This window comes from Danio rerio, chromosome 6 (assembly GCF_052040795.2).
Source record: "Danio rerio strain M-AB ecotype USA chromosome 6, GRCz13ab, whole genome shotgun sequence".
Lineage (NCBI taxonomy): Eukaryota > Metazoa > Chordata > Actinopteri > Cypriniformes > Danionidae > Danio > Danio rerio.
This window is the reverse complement of record NC_141026.1, coordinates 6,888,804-6,911,827: the sequence shown is the minus strand read 5'-3', so window position 1 is coordinate 6,911,827 and position 23,024 is coordinate 6,888,804. Positions and strand designations below refer to the sequence as shown.

The window sequence follows — 23,024 nt, the reverse complement described above, 5'->3', positions numbered from 1 at the left end:
CACAGCTGCTTTTAGCCCATGTACATACTGGGGAACACATAAAATCATACACTTTGAAAATAAACATACAAGTGAAGTTAATAAAGATAAATTGGCCATTTCAAATATACATATTTGTACTTCAGTAAACATAAATAAACTCTTAATAAAATCTTAATTATCTCGGTGCTGAAAAAATGCGAGACTGTAGTCTGTAATGCGGATCGAGTGCTTTTATAAAATGACAAAAGCCCACATCTCCCATCACCAAAAACAGCTACAAATCTTTAGCAATAAACACCTGCACTGCCTTTGTTATTTTTATGTGTCTCTCGGAACCAGTTGGGCATGTTTGCTTGAAAGATTCAGCGAGGGATTGTTGCTATTTGGATGACTTTTTTACCTTCTCTGCTATCCTGTCTTCAGACAGTGATATTGTTGGTGCTATCTCGTACTGTTGCCTCCGGCAAGCTTCACAGTACTGTTGCCTCAAAAACTGAGAAAACCGAAATTCATAAGCGCGTATTGAAACGTGGAGGTTGTACCGTACGGTTAAATATTATATTGAGAACCGTGGCATCCCTTATATATATATATATATATATATATATATATATATATATATATATATATATATATATATATATATATATATATATATATATATATATATATATATATATATATATATATATATATATATATATAAAATGAAAAGTAACAAGTAACTATCAACTTGAGTATTTTTTATTAAATACTTTTCTACTCTTACTCCAGTAACTTTTAAGATTGTAACTTTTACTTGACTAAAAATTTCCGCAAGTACCTGAACATTTACTTGAGTACAGATTTGCCCTTTTTTCAGTGCTTTTAAAAACACAATCAGTTTGGTTTAGGGAAGGAGGAGGTTGGGGGAATAGGTTGGTCAGTTAGTTGACAGCGGCCTCTGGTGGATTTACGTGGGAACAGCAGGCTTGAATGCCACTCGCAAGAGAAATTTGAGATCTCAAAAAGCATACACAACGGCCTCTGGTGGATTCGGGAAAACAAAAACTGCAAAAAACGTACCATCCGGAGCGCATTTGGCGCTCTCCAGAAATGTATATTTGCCTAAGTTTTCAGAATGAGCATGGGTTGTCAACAGCTGTTGAAATAGCTGGTTTCCCAAAAAAAGAAAAGAAAGAAAAGAACTAGCTATTACAAAATATCCAATTGTGTATATGCATATACACAAACAGTGAGATATTCAATTTCTCCCAAACGCTGCACAATATTATCCATCTCTACTTAATAATGTGCAGTTTTTTTGTGTGTGTGAACATAACCTTTAAACACAGTGCATGTATTTTCTCCACAGCCAAGCATAAAGTTCAGCTTGGAGAAGAAATCATGAAGCTGAGGAGCACCAGGGTAGTTCCCTTCACCACATGCACTTAAGCAATCAGACGGAAGAATCCAGAGTGGCTACTTTATCCTGCCATTAATGACCTCTTGGCTCAGCACAAAAATGGAGGAACTTATGGCACTTCAGGCTTATATTTGACTTCAGGGACCGGGTCTGCATTTACCTTGCTTAATTTATATTTTTAATATGCTCATCCCACTGTGGTCATTTTGAAGTTATTTATTTATAACATTTGACTCATGAATTGGTAACACAATACAAGAAGGATTCATTTGTTAACCTTGGTAAACATGAACTGACATTGAACTGCTTTAATAGGCCATTTATTCATTTTAATTTAAACATTTTGTTTACATTAGGTAAAGATCTGTAAACTGACATGAATGAAAATACTTAAGTGTTGGTTTATAAACACTGTAAAATTATTACATTATTACTTCACGTTAACAAGTATTATTTGTTTATAGAATAATTTTATAAATACATTTAAATAGGTTATATATATATATATATATATATACAGTTGACGTCAGAATTATTAGCGCCCCTGAATTACTAGCCTCCTGTTTATTTTTTTCCTTAATTTCTGTTTAACGGAAAGAAGATTTTTTTTTAACACATATAATGTGTTCTATCTAAATATAATACTTTAATAACTCAATGACAGTAAATACTATTTTACTATATTTTTTCAAGAGACTTCTATACAGCCTAAAGTGAAGGCTTAACTAGGTTATTAGGTTAACTAGGCAGGTTAGGGTAATTAGGCAAGTTATTCTATAATGATGGTTTGTTCTGTAGACTATCGAAAAAAAATTGCCTAAAGGGGCTAATAATTTTGTCCTTAAAATGGTGTTTAAAAAATTAAACACTGCTTTTATTCTAGGTGAAATAAAAGAAATAAGACTTTCTCCAGAAGAAAACACATTATCAGACACACTGTTTTTTTTTTTTTTTTTTTGCTCTGTTAAACATCATTTGGAAAAAATTTAAAAAAGGAAAAAAAATTCAAAGGAGGGTGAATAATTTTGACTTCAACTGTATATATATATATATATATATATATATATATATATATATATATATATATATATATATATATATATATATATATATATATATATATATATATATAATTACTTTACAAACCACAAGAGAGGGCAAATTCTTCCTCTCAGAAGTTCAAGGTGCTCCAGGATTGGCCAGACCAGTCACCAGTCATGAACATTATTGAGCATTTCTGGGGTGAGATGAAAAAAGAAGCATTGAAGATATATCCAAAAAATCTTGATGAACTCAGGGAGTCGTGCAAGAACGCTTTTTTGTCTATTATCTATTGTAGACTATTGTCAGGAGGTGTCAGATAGATATACTGTTGAAGTCAGAATTATTAGCCACCCTTTAATTTTTTTTTTCTTTTTTAAATATTTCCCAAATGATGTTTAACAGAGCAGGAAAATTCTCACAGTATGTCTGATAATTTTTTTTTTCTTCTGGAGAAAGTCTTATTTGTTTTATTTCAGCTAGAATAAAAGCAGTTTTTAATTTTTTAAACACCATTTCAAGGTTAAAATTATTAGCCCCTTTAAGCTATATGTTTTTATAGTCTAAAGAACAAACCATCATCATACAATAACTTGCCTAATTATTCTAACCTGCCTAGTTACCCTAATTAACCTAGTCAAGCCTTTAAATGTCACTTTAAGCTGTATAGAAGTGTCCTGAAAAATATTATGATCTGTCATCACGGCAAAGATAAAATAAATTATTAGTAATGAGTTATTAAAAACTATTATGTGCAAAATGTTGAAAAACGATTCTCTTCATTAAATAGAAATTAAGGAAAAAAATAAACAGGGGGCTAATAATTCTGACTTCAACTGTATATGATAGCTATACTAAATATGCATTGCAAGTATCACAGTTAATATTACTATAATAATGATGTTAAATAATGTTATTGATGTTATTGTTAACAAATAGGATTACACAGATCAGCCATTTAATCTCTTAAAACCAAAAGTTTGTAAATTCACCTTATTTTTAACCCATTTTTAAGAGAAAATGAGTCTCAAATGCCTACTTTTGAGTGAACTTGTTCTTTAAATCTCATCCCAGCACATTCTAACCATTCAAAACGAAGACAAATGTGACAGAAACGCAAGAGTACAACCAGTGCTGACAGATGCGTGATCCACTCACATGTCTGCAAAATGTGGATCTCAGGACGTTTTCAATCTTGCACGTTCTCTCCGAGCAAATGTTACCCAGACCAGAATAGAATTGCTAATCGAAGTTGCTCAAATATTTCATCTCATGGAGTCGGCCGCCTGCTGCATTTTCATTTCCCATTGCAGACACGGCCTGCCATTTGCAGATGGTGCGAGCAAATGTTAATTCACCCCTGCGCACATCAGGCTGCCCGAGAGGCCCTGAGTTAACAAAGGAGGGCGGAGCGTTTGACTGGCCTGTTTACTTAAGGTAATGTAATTGAGTTGTGCCACCGGATCAAGCCTGTGTGCTCTGACAGCCCTGAGGGGAGCACAAGCAAAAAAGGGGGTCGAGGAAGGGCTTTGGTGCTGCAGAAAAGCTCTTGGCCCACTTTTTAGCAGTTTCCTGAAGCAGTTTAATCTTCCCCACCGCCCCGGATGAGTTGACAGTTCACCTGCTTGGCCCTCGTCCAGGTTACTGGAGCTCTGGATTCACTTACGCGGGAACTTTTCCATTTTCTCAATTTAGGACAGTCCATCCAGATACCAGAGCAGGACCTCTCGATGCAGCTAAAAGGAGAATAACCATACTTATAGAAAACTGAATGTCATGCTTGTTATGTTCCCCTGCAGAACATATTCTGGGTTATGTGTGTGCGTTTCTGTTTTATGTGTGGGTGTGGCTTTTTACGAGTATGTTACCATACCTGTCAACCCTCCTGTTTTTCCTGGGATTCTCCCACATTTTACTGTTCTATCCCGCTATCATCCCGTAATGGTATTTTCCTGTATTTCTCCCGTATTTTCAGTCTTTCTCTGAACAGCCGAGTCTCCCTATATGCAACCCATACCGCCAAACCACCAGGGGTCGCCCCTTGCTCTAAAACATGAGTCTTCTGTGCTTTCGCTTTGTTTAGGAATGAAAACACTTATAAATAAATATTAAAAACGGCGCGATTCCATTTCCTTTTGATTACAGGTGCCGTAGCCCATCCTATACAATCCTCAAAACATATATAGTCATATAATGGTGCATGACTGTCAGCTGACGTGCTCCATAGTGATAAACAGACGCTGTTTCCCAAACGGATTCTGTACACGCAATTTGAAGCGGAGAGAAAGTCTGGCTTTTGGGTGCATGTTTATACAGACATACACATGTAAATAATAATAATAACATATAAGGATGTTGATCTTGGTGTTTTTTTTTTCCAAACACAACTAATTTCGTCTTAAATGAGCATAAAAAGTTAGGAAAGCAGTCGAATGCTTTCATTATAACGTTGTTAGGGGAATCCCTTATTATGGTGGGCATATCCCTTATTTTCACATACCAATGTTGACAGGTATGTGTTACCAGTGTTGGGCAATAACGTGGTACTAGTAATGCGATACTGTAATGGCATTACTTTTGACAGTAAATTACTTTTGACAGTAACTAAATAATAGATTAATAAAGGGACTAAGCTGAAAAGAAAATGAATGAATGAGTACTCTTTTGGTTTGAGTTTTCCTCAAACGGTTTGAGTTACCTTAACATTTTGGGTTTTACAGTGTAGTAACTGTAACTAGTTACTATTTTTCAGTAACTAGCACAACACTGTTACATGTAAGAAGGGAATTGGAGGGTGCTGATGATAGGACCATGTTTAAACACAGAGTTTACAAAAAAGAAAAAAAAAAACAGTCAGTGTTTCTCAACTGGTAGGTTGCTACCCAAAAGTGGGTCGGGGGAACATTTTCAGTGGGTCGGGGAGTGTGTGAAAAAAACAACAAAAGTAAAATTTTTAGCTTGTTTTGCTTATACCGGACTTTTATTTTGAAATGCGTGCATGACAACCTTACCGTTTGACATGTGAAATCCGCTTGTTAAGTGGTGACGTATGTAATACTGTTTCCGGGTCCAAGCCGCCACTCATTTCACACATTAAAGTTAATTTTATATAAAGTCATAGTGTACACAACAATCTCTGGGCTTGCTGCTTAACAAATACCAAAAAGTGCAATAATTTATAAAAAAATTAATCACTTTCTGGCCGTTGGATATTAGGCATGGACATATATACTGCGATCGTGATTTTTTGAAAGCCTTAAATCGCTTTGTAAACGTTTATTATTACCATTTCATGAGTCTCCCCATTCAGTTGAATAGAGCGCTTGGACCCGGAAGCCGCTTCGCGTGACGTCACACTTAACAAGCGGATTTCATTTAATTATTGCAACAAATAAGTACTACCCAGAGTATGTAAAGTATGGATATATATTGACGACAACAAACAACATTTAGAAACCAGAAAACATGTTTTATTAACAGTTTATTATTAACAGTATTTGTCATTTTTACTTTGTAATATTTCTATAATTTGATTCATTTTGTTAAATGACAGCAATAAAATATTGTTTAAGTCTTGGTGAATTTCTTATGATGTATCTGTCACTACTTGTTTATATTAACAAATAAATAAAAATTAAGTATAATTCCTAAAATTGTATTTTAGTTCCCAAAAATGTGGGTTGCGGCTTGATGACCATGTGAAAATGTGGGTCGCATGGCCAAACCAGTTGAGAACCCCTGATCTACATAATAGTGACTAGGTAGAAAATTACATTATAGTTATAAAGTATGAGTTGGATCCTAGGGAACACACACAATGTTGAAAAGTGTACCTTCAATAAACGTACTCTAAGCCTCTACCAAAAATCCAAATATGTAATTGGCTTCAATGCAGGACACACACAACACAACACTCTTAATATTTAATTTTAAAACAAAACTAAGTTGTGAGAAACAAAAAAATGTCAAAAGCTTTAATGAAACAATGCAACATCTTAACATTTTGTATAACATTTTGTATACTTATATTTTGTATACTTTCCCAGCATGCATTAAGAAACCTTTCTCTCTCATTTTAGGCCTTTTATTTATTTATTGATTTTTGAAGAAAATTGCTTTGATTGTTGGTTTCACATCTGAAAATCTTTTGATTTCTGTAACAAAAAAAAAAAAAAGCTGCAAGAAATGAATTACTCGTGTTCCTGAAAGTTTAACGCCGCTCAAACTTCCCAACGACATTATACTACACTAGCTCCAATAATCAGCTAAATCATGGCTGTTTCTCAGCATGATTTACTTGATCTAAAAACCATTTGTACAGCCTGAAAGATGAAATTGAAGCAATATGGATGTTTTCGGAGAAAAAGAACTCCGCTATGAACCTACTTTGTCATCTCATATCTCCCTGATGAATGTAATGGGTTATGTAATCCATAGCCGAATGTGTGCAAACCATGTTATAAAAGATCTCCCATGTCCGGTATTGAAGATTAGCACTCGGAGAACATAAAAGATCTGGCAGCTCAATGGGTGCAGTCCACTATCTGCACTTAATCAGAGTCTGCAGCAGGGAAAGTGTCAGAGTTTTCAGTTTTGTTCCGAGAACAAACCGAAACGAACGATGCCTCTAAGCACACACATCGAGACCCCTACATTCTTAAACTCTTATCATCGAAATAACCCACCGAGTCGAGTGATTTGCTTCACAGCCGGAAGTAAAATGAAAGGGAATATGAATCTCTCTTTTTGCACATTTTGGCAATCAAGTAACAATAGGAGGTGTGAGATAAAAGGTCATGTCAGCGGGGAAAGGGCAACATGAAGTTCAGTTACATTCCGGCAAAGCAGATTTCTGATCTGGATCAGAGAGGGGATGTGGAAACAGGTCTGAAATCAAAAACCACACAACAAGAGAGGCAGCAAACTTCAGCTCTCCAACAAAACATACTTAAGCAGTGGGTAGTTTGTCCTACAGTTTTTCTTTGCATGTGTTTGTAATGCACCAGATGATCTAAAATTCTTATCATGTCATAATTGGTTAACTAGTTATTCTTATTCTTCTTACTTTTTTAGATATATAATGTAGACCAGTGGGTAGTACAGTTGCCTCACAGCAAAAAGGTCGCTGGTTCGAGCCTCGGCTGGGTCAGTTGGCGTTTCTGTGTGGAGTTTGCATGTTCTCCTTGCGTTCGTGTGGGTTTTCTCCGGGTGCTCCGGTTTCCCCCACAGTCTAAAGACATGCATGATAGGTAAATTGGATGAGCTAAATTATCCGTAGCGTATGTGTGTAAATGAGTGTGTATGGGTGTTTCCCAGTGATGGGTTGCAGCTGGAAGGGCATCCGCTGAGTAAAACAAATGCTGGATAAGTTAGCTGTTGATTCGTCTGTGGCGACGCCTGATTAAAAAGCGGACTAAGCCAAAAAGAAAATGAAAGACTGAATCTTATATGACTGAATCCCTTTTAGTATTAGGTTTCAATTAAAAATTTAGGGTCAGGACACTCATAAATAAATTTTTTGTACAAGTAGTTTTTTATTTGATTTAAAAATTATTATTGTTATAAAAATATTTGTGTAAAGGAGTTTTGTTGTCATTAAAATATGGAGTTGTCTACAATTGTTTTACCTGAAAACTTTAAATTATTATTTAATTCAGAGATGCCTAACTAGGGCCCGTGAGCCAAAGTTGACCCTTTATATCCTTTGATTTGACCTGCCAGAGGGAAAATGATTGGGAAGGGTTGGGGAATGACTTTAACAGAGATTCTTATTTCTATTTTAATGTACCCTTTTGTCTGTTTGTTTTATTGTTGAGCTACAAAACAAAAAAACAAAAATGAAATTAAATGTTTAAATTGAATGAAAAAGATCTTTAAAAAAATGTACATACATGTGCAAAAGTAAAGGTACAAAATCTGTCACTGGGTCAGTACCTGGCGTAGTAGGTAGTGCTGTTGCCTCACAGCAAGAAGGTTGCTGGTTCGAGCCTCGGCTGGGTCAGTTGGCGTTTCTGTGTGGAGTTTGCATGTTCTCCTTGCGTTCGTGTGGGTTTCCTCCGGGTGCTCCGGTTTCCCCCACAGTCCAGAGACATGCGGTACAGGTAAATTGGGTAGGCTAAATTATCCATAGTGTATGAGTGTGAGTGAGTGTGTATGGATTTTTACCAGAGATGGGTTGTGGCTACAAGGGCATCCGCTGCGTAAAAACGTGCTGGATGAGTTGGCGATTCATTCCACTGTGGCGACCCCTAATTAATAAAGGGACTAAGGCGAAAAGAAAATGAATGAATGAATGAAAGTTTACTTTTGTACCTTTAAGGTACTATGAAGTATATATTTGTACATTAAGGTATAAATATGTACCTTTAAGGTATATAAAGTATCATTTGAAAAGGTACCGCCCCAGTGACGAATTTTGTACCTATATTTCTGAGAGTGTAGTGTAAACTTTATGAATTGGGGACAAAGGAGAAGACATCGTCATTCAAATCAATGCAAAGTTTGTTAAAATAAAATACATTTTCAAAAAAAAAATCAATGCATCAGAAAATGCAGTTGAAATAATCTTTTTTTCTTTTTGTTTTTAATCATTATAACATAAATATGTAAATGACCCTGCATGGCAACTTTAATGTAATCCAATTCGCTATATTTGCCTTCGGCCCACAGCTCTCAAACAAGCTTGGATTTATGCTCTTCACAGAAAAAAGTTTGTGTAACCCCACTGGTCCAACACCACCCAACCTGCTCTGAGGTAGGATCGAACCGACGACCTTCCGCATGGAATTTAGTTGCTCTACCAAGACCATAGCCTCTAGCATCTGTCAGCAGAGCATCTTTAGAGGTCAGAGGAGTAAGGTTTACCTGCACAGCACTTCACTAGCTGGCCTCTGCTACATCCAGCCCCCTAAACTTCACTCTCGTTCGGGTCATGTGGAGAACCAAACATACACCGTTGTTTCCAAACCCAGCACAGTCAGTTGGACCTGTAAACACACAAACACGCATGTTCGTGCGCACAAGCACAGACACCCACACCCCAACAGAAAAGGACCACAAGGGGTCATCACAATTATTCTTATTATTAAGCATTTAAATATTTGTGGACACAATTATCTACAAATCTACCAATTTATCTAATCTACCAATCTACCAACCAATCAATTGCGCAATCTTTTCAATAAACATTTCAACATAGAAAACCCAAAACAAAAACAAGATTTGACTCAATAAATTGCAAACACAAATTATATTTGTCTACAAACTGCTAATTCCACAGTGTGGAACCTTAACCCTAACATTTATTTAGCTAATGCACTTAATATCACAACTGGGTGTATTATAATCACCATAATCCATAGCTGCTTTATTATATACAATCAGTGTTCAAACTGTAAATAAATGCTCAACAATTAGTAAAAACACAATCCATGCTTGTTTTGCTTTTCCTCACTTGATTGTATTTCTGAAACCACTTGGTGGTGCTGGTGGATTGTGAGCCATCATCCCTCGTCTTTCTCTCTCCCTAGTCCTCGCTCACCCTTGTAATATAATGTGAGATGAGGGGAACTGTTATGGCAAATTAAATGAAATTAAGAGGGAAAAACAGCTTCATTCACCTCTGTCGTGTGTGATTTCAGAGCTGTCTCTCTGATGGAGCTGCCCCGATGGCCTCCGAGTCTGGTGGTCGTGACAACCAGCTGCCCCGGGGCCTGATGGGAGCCCAATATCTGGGCCTCCTCTCTTTCATGGCAGTACATCTCTCCACCATTCCCTGTACCCTTCTTTTTCCCCTCCACTCTTTCTTTCTCAGTGCAGGGCCGATGGCCTTTCAATTATCACCCTCACTCAGAGCAGACAAATCTTGTCCCACAGTTCCGAGGTGTGTGTGTGCTTGGGATTCTTTTCTCCACCACGCTTCCCTCACCTGTGCTCATTGTGAGTCTTTCAATAGACACTGTGTCCCCACCAGTTGGATATAATTTTTGAACTGGAACTAGGAATGGAAAAAAATGTCACAGGAGGATGTGAATAAGGCTATAGGAAGTGAGAACACAGGGCTTTCCACCCCGAGAGCCTGCAGCACACACTGGAGTTATATCAAAGGACTGCTTTCTTTGTGCACAGGGCTTGATTTTTTCTGCTGTGGGTCCATCTGCCATTGGGAAGCAGTTGAAAGAGAAGAAAAGCTGGACCCAGCTGGAAGGACTGGCCACTTAGAGGCCCTCCACCTTAGCACAGCGCTGTGTCAACCCTCCGACTGCCGTATCTCATTCAGAGGCACAAGAAAGCGAAGAGAGCCACAATTTACAGTACAAACATATTGACCGCGGCGCACATAAGTAGTCCATTCACTCGTAAACCTCTCCCATAAATCTCTCCGTTGTTGCACCACAGAAACCTAGTAGACCAATCACATAAAGATTAGCTAATCAACTTCCTTATGACTGGCATGTTTATGAGCATGATACATGGATTTTGTGTTAAATGCGAAAATGAACTCAGAAAATGTTCAGTTTGTCTTAAAATAAACCTGCTAAACCAGTCACAGGGCTGATCGATATTTTCCCACCCAAGCTGGCAACACTTTTTTTTCTGAACCCAGTACAGTAGAATGCCCCATTGTAGTGTTTTTAATGCATTTCTAGTAAATACCTTTAAACCAAAACCCTAAAATCTAATTCTAATATTGATATTCTGAATGAAAATACATGTCATTCTAACTGTGTGTCATCCATTTGAGTATTAGTAGACTGCTCAGTTAGGAAACTAAATTGGGTGTAGTGTATGAGTGTGTTTGTGTGGATGCCAGAGTATATAGGTGCTTCCCAGTACTGGGTTGCAGCTGGAAGGGCATCCGCTGTGTAGCCGGCAGCTGTCTCTCAGCAACTCTCACATGGTTGCCCACTGAAGCTAAGCAGGGCTGTGACAGGTCAGAACTTGGATGGGAGACCACATGGGACAGCTAGGTTGCTGCCGGAAGTGGTGTAAGTGAGGCCAGCAGGGGGCGCCCAACCTGCGGTCTTTGTGGGTCCTAATGCCCCAGTATGGTGACGGGAACTCTATACTGCTCAGTGAGCGCCGTCTTTCGGATGAGACGTTAAACTGAGGTCCTGACTCTCTGTGGTCCCCATTGTGTAAAGTGCTTTGAGTGCCCAGAAAAGTTCTATATAAATGTAAGGAATTATTATTATTATTAAAACATATGCCGGAATAGTTAATGGTTCATTCCACTGTGGCAACCCCTGATAAATAAGAAACTAAGCTGAAGGAAAATGAATGAATGCTCAGTTAAGAGTTAGTAGAGTAAAGATGCTTTTTCACTGTGCAGTATGGTATGTCTTGACATGGCTCGGTTTGCTTCAGTTCAGTTTTGCTTAGCTAGGTTTGCATTTAGGGTACTTTCACACTAGTTCTTTTGGTCTGCACCCAGGTTAATTTGACAATAGAGTACGTTACGTTTAGCTAGTGTCTTCTGAACTTGGGTGCACACTTGTGAACCGTACCCGAGTCTACCTGAAAGAGGTGGTCTGGGGTACGGAACCGCCAACTGTACAACAAACTATAGTTTTCATAACCTTCATTCAAGTGTGTGTGTTTGTGTATCACGTATTGTACCTATGTGACAAGCGGGACTGAGTCAGGGCAATCACAGTAATAATGTGTGCTCCTCTCCTCCAAATACAGCTTCTGCAGACATCGTGTGATGTTCTGAACGTTTATAATGGACATAAGTCGATTTCTGTGTGTCCAAAGCCAAAAGATTCAGTAAAAGCAGAGCGACCATGATGTGCGTACGTCTTTCCATTCTGGTGCTTTGCTTTCGTGTCCATCACCTAGCAACAGCCATACACACAAGAGCAGCTCGATGACGCAAGTGCGATTCAGAAGAAAAAAAGACAGTGTGAACACAAACCAACAGAGAAGGTGGCAAGTTTAGTAGCATTTAAAGTGGGTGGGATTATCACAGTAGCTCCACCACCTCTACTGCCATGACTTCCTGAAAAAACATTACAATTTTTGGTCGTCCCATGCAGCTCTCACTGAATCTGCTCCTCAGCTACCAGTGAGTGCAACATCTGGACCTCTTCTACTAACCACAATGTTGCCATTTCAGGATTTTTCTTGATGGGAGATACAAAAAAATAAAAATAAATGGTTTAGTCATGTGAACAACAATGCAGCAGTGGCTGCTGCTGACTCTTTAAATTGTTTTCTATTTGCTATGGACAGTATGGCATTGCTGGTTTGTGCAAACTCATAGAATTGATGTGGCACAATGAGGTGGGGTTCTCATGCGAGTGATCGTACAGTGCAGATACATCTGTACCAGCTCTCTACTGTATTCATGTGGCTACTTTTGTTTTGGATGTTGTTTTGACCTTGTGAAATAAGAAACAAATGCTGTATATGCACACAAATGTTTAATTTTCAGCCAGCGAGCCTCAGGGCTAAAAAGAATTAAAAGCATTAAAAATTGCTACGTTTAAGATACGATTTCTTTAAAAATAAGTGATCTTCACAGCTTGATAGATATACGATATGAAGTGGGTCTCAGACCGGATAACAAGCACTGCATTGACAGCAAATATGACAATTTATTTTACCCATTATTTTCAAAGGAGTTTCTGATGATAGATAGATAGATAGATAGATAGATAGATAGATAGATAGATAGATAGATAGATAGATAGATAGATAGATAGATAGATAGATAGATAGATAGATAGTTTGATGGACGGACGGACAGATAGATAGATAGACAGATAGATAGTTTGATAGAAAGATGGATGGATGGATGTATGGATGGATGAATGGAAAAACGGACGGACGGACGGAAAGAAAGATAGATAGATAGACAGATTTGTAGATAAATAGATAGATAGAGAGATAGATAGAAAGTTTGATAGATAGATGAATGGATGGATGAATGAATGGACGGACAGACGGACAGATAGATAGATAGATAGATAGATAGATAGATAGATAGATAGATAGATAGATAGATAGATAGATAGATAGATAGATAGATAGATAGATAGATGAATGGACGGACAGACGGATGGACGGACAAAAGGATGGACGGATAGGTAGATAGATAGATAGATAGATAGATAGATAGATAGATAGATAGATAGATAGATAGACAGACGGACGGACGGACGGACGGACGGACGGACGGACGGACGGACGGACGGATAGATAGATAGTTTGATAGATGAATGGACGGACAGACGGATGGACGGATAGGTAGATAGATAGATAGATAGATAGATAGATAGATAGATAGATAGATAGATAGATAGATAGATAGATAGATAGATAGATAGATAGATAGATAGATAGATAGATAGATAGATAGATAGATAGATAGATAGATAGATAGATAGATAGATAGATAGATGAATGGACGGACAAACGGATGGACGGATAGATAGATAGATAGATAGATAGATAGATAGATAGATAGATAGATAGATAGATAGATAGATAGATAGATAGATAGATAGATAGATAGATAGATAGATAGATAGATAGATAGATAGATAGATAGATGATGGACGGACGGACAGATAGATAGATAGATAGACAGACAGATAGATAGTTTCTCAAGTATAATGCTGGAAATCCAGTTTTGCATCATTGGAATAACATATTTTAAAATATATCAAAATAGCCTTAAGGATATTTACTGTATCAAATAAACGGCTGAGCCTAAGAGGCTTATTAATGAGTCTTTCAGACACCCAACTGCTTCATTCAATGTAGTTAATGCCATATTTTCAGTAAAAAAAAAAAAAGGTTTTTATTCATAGTCACCGATGATGCTATTAGTGCAATATAGTTATATGGACGACTCTCTCTCTTAATGGGAATTTGTATCAAACTTCACCTTTAGTGTTCTATGCAAGAAACCTAACATGAGGGAGAGTACCTAATGAAAGAACCTTCATTATAGCTGTACAATTTCTTTTAACAAAACCCTTAAAATCCAATCACACACACACAGGCTAAATGCCAAGCCTTTTTTCAGCCCCAAACACTGCAGAGTTTTCCTGAGCATCTGCACTCTCAGACTCTCTGATGCAGTTTGAGTGACTGTCCAGTGCGGCACAGCAAAAATGTCTCCCTCCCTTCCCCCTTTACTCTCTCATCTCTGTCCACAAGGAGCAAAATAACCTTGAGGAGAAGTGATCAGAGCAGCCTCCATCTTCCAAAGCTGACTAATGGGCTGTTTCTGTCCTCTACCTCAGACAAACCAGCAGCTTTCCTCCACTCTCCCTCTCTCTCTCCTTCTCACAGAATCCTGTGGTTAATGGGCTACTGATAACTCTCTGCCTCAGACTAACCAGAGGCTGATATAATGTACTCTCTTATATTGTATGGCTAACACACATACGCATTGGCCTGGCTGCGAATGCCCCACTTTAGCTCTTGCAGAAACTCAAACAGCCTTTCTGCGGAAAATTTCCCCCCACTGCAAACATTCTGTATCCTCCTTCTTAAGTGGCGCCCTCATTAGTCGAGAAGAGAGGAGGACTTCCTTGTAGCTGTGTGTTTTTAAAGGCAGGGCATCTATTAGGATTACATATGCATGGCATAGAGGCCGTTAATGAAATGGGTTAAAGTACCACACGTTAAAAATGCAGCATGTTCTGGACTGTTTGCACGAGGCATATTGTAGCTGTGGAAAAATGGACGCTTTTGACCTGCACACTTTTCCTTTTTTAGGACACATTTCTCAATACTTGGGCAACTTTATAAAATGTCTTCATAGTCACTTTCAGAGAGGCATTGCAGTAAAGCTGACATGCAAATACACTAGAACTACTGAAACACTATATATACTCATCGGCCACTTTATTAGGTACACCTTTCTAGTCCTGGGTTGGACCCGCTTTTGCCTTCTTAATCCTTCGTGGCATAGATTTCAAGGTACTTGAAATATTTCTCAGAGATTTTGGTCCATATTGACATGATAGCTTCACGCAGTTGCTGCAGATTTGTCAGCTGCATGTCCATTTATGCGAATCTTTTGTTCCACTACATCCCAAAAAAGCTCTATTGGATTGAGAGCGGGTGACTGTGGAGGCAATTTGAGTACAGTGAACTACTTATCATGTTCAAGAAACCAGTCTGAGATGATTTGCACTTTTTGACATGGCGCGTTATTTATCCTGCTAGAAGGAGCCATCAGAAGATGGGTACGCTGTGGTCATAAAGAGATAGATATGAACAGCCACAATACTCAGGTAGGCTGTAGCTTTGACACAATGCTCAATTGGTACCCAAAGTGCGTCAAGAAGCCCACACCATTACACCACTAGCACCAGCCTGAACTGTTGATACAAGTCAGGAAGGATCCATGCTTTCATGTTGATGACATCAAATTCTGACCCTACTCTGTAAACCCTAGAGATGGTTGTGCGTGAAACTTAGCAATTTCTGAAATACTCAAACCAGCCCATCTGGCACCAAAAACTATGCCACATTAACCCTCTGGGGTCTGAGGGTGTTTGGGGGCTCTGGAGAAGTTTTGACATGCACTGACATTTGTGTTGTTTTCAGTATCTTAACATATAACATATAAATGGCTAAAGTGTGATAACACTGTAAACAGCACAAGTTGGGCTACAATAATACCTAAGCAGCATGTTTGTATGTGTTTGTGTTTTTGAGAAAGAAACGTTTATGCGTGGTTAGTGTAAAACAAAAATTTTGAAGTCACTGAAACAAGGCCGTGAAACACACAGAGAACATTTGTGCACAAGACTTTTGAGAACTGGATCTGGTAGTCTGGTGTTTTTGCTTCAAAATGATGTGAGAATCATCTTGTTCACTTGCTCACAGAAAACAATATAATGAATTAAATTTTCTAAGTCACTTTTTGAGTGAAATTGGTTTATGCGGGAAGGTGTGAACTATCATTACTATGCAGTGAGTCACACCTGAGAAGACAAAGACCTGCATAATGAGCTGCATAATGAGCCATCAGACAGGTATGTGACTAGGAGGGAAGAGATTCAAGAAGGAATCAGAGGAAAGTTTATTTACTTTTTTGTTTGCAGTTTATTTAAATATATTAATCACACAAAATAACTAGAGATACACTTGTGAGAGTCAGTGCACTCTATATATAAATTTTTATTTAACTTTATGTCTATAAATAGTTTATAAATAAGTCAAAAACATGCCTAAATGCAACATATTATTTTAACATTGTCAAACATCTTGAATAGGTTAAAAAAAACAATAAATTATAATATATGGAATAGTATATACAAAGTTTGAATTATAATAATACGATTCTGAGTTAGTTTTGGTAATCTCATATTAGAGCAATGTTATTTTAAAGAATGATAATCCATAATAAAGTCACTTAAATCACCTTTCTTCCCCATTCTGATGCTCGGTTTGAACTGCAGCAGATCGTTTGTTTGTGTTGCTGCCATGTGCTTGGTTGTTTAGGAATTTGAGTCAACAAGCAGTTTGACAGGTGTACCTAATAAAGTGGCCGGTAAGTGTATGTTTCAAATCAACCCAAAGATTGTCATCCAATAACTTAAAAGTCCGAGTGGGCACCTTGATGTTAAAAATGACATCAACAAGTATGTCAGAAATGTAAAGTGAATTGATGTTAATTGACTACCTTGAAAAAAAAAAAGACTTCTGACATTGGCATCAAAAATTAATGATATTAAAGCCAGTTCACACCCGGACACTTTTTGCTCGCTCTTTTCGCCAAAAGGTGCCAGTGGCTGTTTCTCAATTCCAAGAATACCAAGAACGGACTTGCGTTCTTGTGGAGATAGTCTTGCCAAGTTACCTTGGAAGAATAAACTCGGGAGATCTTGAGAAGTGAGAACGTGTCCTGTGAGAAATGAGATGCTGCGTTCTTCCCTTGTTTTTTCCTAATGGTCACATGACCTTCACGCATTTTTAACAGAAAATTATTTAAACATTACAGCAATTATACAACAATTTATTGTCTTTCCCCTTTTCTCAATATATACAATGCATGAAGCAATTATAAATATATGTTGCACAATACAAATAAAAAAAATTTTAATACGAATTTCAGCAAATAAACACCCTTAATGTGTTTACTCCTTTATAAAGATTTTCATGGTATTGTTTGATTTCACAGTTTCATTTAGGAAAACTCCTGAGATAAATAAGTGATATATGTCAACTTAAATAACAAATCTATATTAAATGCTGTGTTTACCACCTCCTCCATTCAGTCGCAATGACTTCGGGACTTCTCAAGTAAGTCCTCAATATCAAGAACACGTCCTGAAACTTTCAGCATCCTTCGTTCTTGTGGTCTTGGGTTTGGAACTGAAACTGGAACTAAACTTTGGCTGTTGATGATGACGTTTAATGAGGATGCAAGATCGCTTCAGAACACACATTGAGAAACAGCCATTGCGATTGTGCACACCAACGTGCAAAACACCGGGCATATTTAAAAGTTCACACTTAGATATTGCTTGATACTATTTTCAGGTTTAGCGTGCTGTCAAGAAGAACCTTGAGCTCTGAGATAATTGAGGCCAGGGCTCCCGTCTTGTTATTTAACATGAAAAGGAGTCAGAGATCAGATAGGTCTCGAGAGCTCCCCCTGGTAAAGGAGGAAAAGGGGGAGATGGGATATATGAGGGGATTCTTCAAAAAACGAATAAAGGAAGTAATTTGAAATTGGCTATTTATTGTTGGCTTGGATTAATCTGATTGGTTTATCAATGATTGCAAATCATTGCAATTCATTTTCAAAGAAACGTATCATGCTTGTTTTTTTTTGTTTTGATACGCTATGTCAAAATCTTCTCCACCATTCAGGTTGACACTTTTGTTCACATGCCCGGAGCTGCTGCATTTACAGTATACAGCACTTGGAGGTGCTCAAGCGCAAAACAGCTGAGGCGATCCCAGTTTCACTTTCATTCAATGAAGAAGAAGATGCGCTGAGGCAAGATGAACATGGAAGCTGCTTTTTAATTGATGCCTAAAAATATGGTAAACGCAACAACAATAATGTCAATAGGAGTGGAGAGAAGCAAATAGGATTTGATGGTGAGTTTCACTTCACTGTTCAGACTTGCAAGGACTTGCGCCATCTAAGGTCAGGGGGTAATTTTGCATGTTCTCTCTGCTAAACGCTGGAGAAAATTGCCTCGAAATGTATCGAAAAATGCTTAAGATAAACCAGGCCCATAGCCAGGGGGGTTCAGGGAGTTTGAAAGACCACCCCCCTCCTGTTACTGTATTGTTATTAAATAGAGAAAATATTTTACAAGTAACGTTTATTCTAAATCTTGGACCCTATTTTTGAAAGAAATAAATACAAATAAAAGATGTGAAGCATCAAAATCGGCCCAAATTAAAACGAATTAGACTACTATTTTGGTTATTGTTGTTATCTATGAATTTTCAAATGTACTTTTTTTGGTTATGATGACCATCCAACCATCTATTTTAGCTAAAATAGTGCTTAAAATGTCACTAGAATGCATATTTAAATCTCATAATTAAATAGTAGCCTAAAAGAGGCATATAATCGCAAAAAGTTCCACTTTTTAAGTTTACATGCATTGCGGGTCTAAAAAAGCCAGTGTCAAATTGGAATAACACTTAGTTACCTTAGAATTATAAGGTTCTATCTGACATATTTGTCAAAATTGAGTTATTGACATATTCTTGTTAAAAACTTATTCACATTTTAGGATGTTATTTTAAGTTGTTCACATTTTAAGACTTTTTATAAAAAAAAAAAAAAAAAAAATATATATATATATATATATTTATATATATATATATATATATATTTATATATATATATATATATATATATATATATATATATATATATATATATATATATATATATATATATATATATAAATGTTACAAACACACTGCTATGGAAAGCAAAAACTTTGAAGCTCAATATCTCAAAATCATTCAGAACGCAGATAGAACCTTATAATTCCAAGGTGACGACTTTCTTAGGTTAAATGAACATCAAAGGAACTAGTCTGTAGGTCAAATGAAAGTCAATGCTTTGATATTAAATCAATTAAAACTTTTTGATGCCGTTTTAACATCAAGGATTCTGCAGGGGCAGCATTGTATGACGTTTTCTTTAGCACAATGTCTGGACAAAACAAGAATGGCACCCTTAATGGCTTACAAATCACTGCAGTATATGCTACACAGTCCATGTTTACGTTCGGTGGTGTTTGTGTCTGAATGAAAAAGGAGTTCATGAAATTGAAAGATGTAGTCACTGAATTCATTTTGTGCCAAAGCAATGATAAATGATCCAAGTACAGCCCACATAAACTGCTGTTGTGCTCACTGTGTGAAGAGTTCTGAGTGACTTAAGTATTGAAAATGGGTTGTTGTATGGGTCGCTAATTGAAAAAAAAGAAAAGAAAAGAGAATCCACAGACAATGAGTTGTGTGAAATGAAAATGTTGTTAATTAGGACTTTTCAGCATATGTTCAAATTGGTACTGAGTGCAACTTGCAGAGCACAGATTCATTCACTGTCTTTGTATTTCAGCTTTTTAGCAAATGGTAAGAAGTGAGGGTTTACACTTCAGAAAACATAGATTGGTAGAGTTGTAAAAATCAAGAAAAAAAATCTAAAGTAACAACACAGCCTGGTCTTATTATATCTATTCTATGTATTGTAAGAAAAATGGCTTATTTGAACAAATTTATAAGATTTCTTTTGTATGAAAACGTACAATTTTCAAACCCCACTTTAAAGCTGCGGTCACATTAGAGTTTGTGTGCACGATATTCTGTTGTGCGGCGCTGCGAAAAGGTGCGGGAATAAACAAGCTTATTAGGCATTTAAAAAAGCAAGCGATTGCTCCATTTTTTTTTATTTCTGCCCAGAGAGGTCATGTTTTTATCCTCGATTGGTCTCACAGAGTCAAGTGATGCGATTTCGCAGGTCAGAGTTTACCAAGATTGAACTTTGCACCGCAGCAACCTGTGAAACTTGACGCATGACCCTGCGTTTCCAGTCTGACGCATTCACGTGCGTATTAATAGAAGTCTATAGGAGGAAAAGCCCAGTGTGACCGCAGTTTAACCCTACCCTTCATTGGAGGATGAGCAAGTGAAGTTTATTTATAAACTAATTTTGAGAGCATCACGTGCTTATGATTTACCACGGCTGGTCCCACATTAACTATCACATGATTTACCAATCTGACAAATCCAAACACACATAAATAATCAGATTTTATTTTATTTTTTTCTTTTTATTTATTTTTTATAATTCTGAACGATTGTAGCATGTCAGACTGCACGAAAATAGCTCTTAAGTCACACTGTAAGACCTCAGCTGTGATAAAGTCAGACTGAACGACAAAGAAGATGCACCTAACACGACAGAAAATGTCCCCGGAGTTTGACGTCATCCACCCGTGACATTTTCACTATCCTGTGTTCTGAAATGATACCTCACAGCAAACGTAAACAATCTGTAGCGGCAATTTTGCACACGACATGTCTCAATAATAAAACCAGAAGGAAAAAAAAACAGTTTTGACATTCCCCCATGGTCAAGCTGCAGTCACATTAGAGTTTGAGGTTGAAAAATTCTGTCATACGGCTCTGCGAAAAGGGGCGGTTTTAAACAAGATGATTAGACATTTAAAATTTTCTGGTCTGACGCATTCGTGTGCGTATGAATGGAAGTCTATGGGAGGAAAAGCCAAGTGTGACCGCAGCTTCATTTGAATCTTCGCATGTAATGCCTCATCAAATTCAGAGCTCCTATTGGTTCTTGGCTTGACGCTCATCACAGATGTTGTCACACTGCAGGAAAGTGTCTGAAATCTTCTGACACTGCCAGAGCTTCATTGGAGGCAATATCTGATCACAACGGGCACTAGACGGCTGTCTGTGAACATGTCAAAGCAACAATCAAAGATCACCGATTTTAGGATTTGATCACTTTTTTTCAGGATTTGAGGAAAAGTCAGTGGTTCATTCCACCATGACAGTCCCTGATAATCAAGGAATATGCTAAACGAATGAATTAAGGGGAGCTCACAAGACCTACCTCAGCTTAGAATCCCCTCTCTTCCGATGAAACAGGAGGGAGCCCCGGGCTCAAGGATCTTCTGGGCTCAGGGCTGTCTCAGCAAAGTATGCCAAACGCCAGTCATCAGCTAAGTGTAAACTCGTTCGTTCGTTCTCTTTTTGGCTTAGTGTCTTTTTCAAACAGGGCTTGGCACAGCGCAATGAGTCGCCAACTTATCCAACATATGTTTTACACAGCAGATGCCCTTCCAGCCAAAATCTAACACTGGGAAACACCCATGCACTCTTGCATTCACACACATGCACTACGGCCTGACATGCGCATGCCTTTGAACTGTAGGGGAAACCAGAGCACCCGGAGGAAACCCACGCGAACACATGCAAACTCCGCACAGAAATGCCAACTTACCCAGCTGAGGCTCGAACCAGCAACCTTCTTGCTTTGGGGTGACAGTGCTACCCACTGCGCCACCGTGCAGCCGAAATCATATTAAAATGTATAAATAAGATCATGAAAATGAATATTAATTAGCCAGTAAATCAAAAAGTTACCAACTGCCATGATATTGCATTAGACAATAGTATACTGCAGTCTTTATTTCTCAGCATTGTAAACAAACATACCTGCACATTTCCTTAAAACCTTTTCTGCCGACATAGCGCTTTTGACTGCACGCAATGCCTTATAAGATACTCTCAATGCTGATTTAAAAAGAGCGGTTTAGGTTAAGTCTAACCTGCTTTGCCTCATTTTGGAGATTTTCACACTGATCTGCTTTGAGCCGAAGAAACATGCAACGCAAAATGCAAATTGAAGTGATTGTGAAAAGGCGGAAAAAAAAAAAAAAGAGCAACAGTGAAAACTCGAGAAGGAAAACAGCAATGAAACTTCAATTACACCCCCACCTCTTTCTTTTCCAGCAGTACAGCGACATAAGACATTGCCATTCCTGCAACATGACGGTCGTACGCCCAAGAGACCTATTAAGATGCATGGGAAGAAAAACACCAGATTTCAGAGGAATCCCACAGGGGTGAGTCTACAATGTTAAGATCATTTATTGGACGCCATCCATGGCCAAACAGAAGTTTCTTGAGTTTTATGTATGATGCCATTGCCCATGCACGCTGATTCCAATCGAATTGTTTTCCCATAAAGGCCGAATGATTACGATGGATCACCATGCTAAATGAAAGTGCTTCATATTTTATGTTTGTGTGTTAAGTTTCTCATTAGTATTATACATTTATCTATTTTAAAATACAGAAACAGTTGGAAAGCTGCAAATTACTTTAAGATGAAGTTGCGCACCAGGAGGGAAGTGTTAATGCGAGCGATATAAAACATATGTTGTGTTGCATGCTGATCTGGAGGGGGAGAAAACTTGCTGTATCCTACATAAAGTTTTGTTCAGTGGTGCTCCCGTCTGCACACTGCGATCCCTATAGTAGTTAGCGTTTATAGGTCAGATGTTCACACAGAACAAAATGAAATGAACTTCAGCTGCGGTGGAAAAGTTATTTAATA

The 23,024-nt window shown here is 37.6% G+C and overlaps 1 long non-coding RNA gene across 1 annotated transcript in view; it reads right to left on the bottom strand.

The window, feature by feature from the left end:
- Nucleotides 1-3,098: 3,098 nt before the first annotated feature.
- The window catches only part of LOC141386170 (uncharacterized), a 197,656-nt gene continuing 177,730 nt past the window's right edge, over nt 3,099-23,024 (bottom strand). Inside the window, exons 3-4 of the long non-coding RNA XR_015493147.1 lie at nt 9,293-9,414; nt 3,099-4,164 (exon numbers count right to left, since the gene is read on the bottom strand). This is a non-coding gene — a long non-coding RNA (uncharacterized LOC141386170). The remainder of the gene's footprint in view (nt 4,165-9,292; nt 9,415-23,024) is intronic.